Consider the following 1,273-nt stretch of genomic DNA (forward strand, 5'->3'; position numbering starts at 1 on the left):
TCTCATATAAATTTTAGGATTCTTTTCTTACTTCTGTAAAAAAATAATATTGGATTTTTTATTTATTTATTTGACAGAGAGAGATGACAAGCAGGCAGAGAGGCAGGCAGAGAGAGAAGAGGAAGCAGGCTTCCTGCTGAGCAGAGAGCCTGATGCAGGGCTCGATCCCAGGACCCTGAGATCATGACCTGAGCCGAAGGCAGCGGCTTAACCCACTGAGCCACCCAGGTGCCCCTAACATTGGATTTTTGATAGGAATTGGATTTACAGATGGCTTTCGGTAGTATGGACATTTTAACAATGTAATTCTTACCATTCATAAATATGAGCTATCTTTCCATTTGTGTCTCCTTCAATTTCTTTATCAATGTCATAGTTTATGGAGTACAGATCTTTCATCTTCTTAGTTAAATCTATTCCTAAGTATTTTATTATTTTGATGCTATTGTCAATTAGATTGTTTTCTTTATTTTTTCAAATAGTTCATCATTAGAGTGTTAAAATGCCCCTGTCTTGTGCTTACTTTGGCAGCACATATACTAAAATTGTAATGATGCAGAGAAGGTTAGCGTGATCACTGAACAAGGATAACATGAAAAACTGGGAAGCATTCCATATTAAAAAATATGAAACAAAACAAAATTCTTGTCTTTTATATATTGATCTTGTATTTGGCAGCTTTACTAAATTTGTTTATTCAAATTTTTTTGTGAAGTTTTTAGGATTTTTTAACATGTAAGTTCATGTTATCCAAAAAAAAATTTTACTTCTTCCTTTTTTTTTTTTTTTTGGAGTCTCTTATTTCTTTGGGTTCCTTGTTTCTCTGGCTAGGACATCCAGTACTATGTCAAATGAGAATAGTGAAATTGGACACACTTGTCTTTTTTCTTATCTTTAAGGGGAAAACTTTCAAACTTTTTTGATTGAATATGAGATTAGCTTGGGCTTGCAATATGTGTTTTTTTCTTTAATGGGTTTTTTAAATTATTTTTTTAAATTTTTTATAAACATATAATGTGTTTTTATCCCTAGGGGTACAGGTCTGTGAATCACCAGGTTTACACATTTCACAGCACTCACCATCACTCACCATAGCACCTGCCCTCCCCTATGTCCACACCCCCACCATCCTCTCCCAACACACCTCCCCCCAGCAACCCTCAGTCTGTTTTGTGAGATTCAGTCTTTTATGGTTTGTCTCCCTCCCAATCCCTTCTTCTTTTATTTTTCTTTTCGTACGCCCGAAACCGCCTATGTTGCATCTCCACTTCAT

General features: G+C 35.5%; 1 non-coding gene across 1 annotated transcript; it reads left to right on the forward strand.

Moving 5' to 3' along the window:
- Positions 1 to 515: 515 nt before the first annotated feature.
- Positions 516 to 622, forward strand: LOC123389006. The gene has a single exon (XR_006603523.1). It is a non-coding gene; the product is annotated as a U6 spliceosomal RNA (small nuclear RNA).
- Positions 623 to 1,273: the final 651 nt, after the last annotated feature.

The sequence above is a fragment of the Mustela putorius genome, unplaced genomic scaffold (genome assembly GCF_011764305.1).
Source record: "Mustela putorius furo isolate JIRA1106 unplaced genomic scaffold, ASM1176430v1.1 tig00003937_pilon_pilon_pilon, whole genome shotgun sequence".
NCBI lineage: Eukaryota > Metazoa > Chordata > Mammalia > Carnivora > Mustelidae > Mustela > Mustela putorius.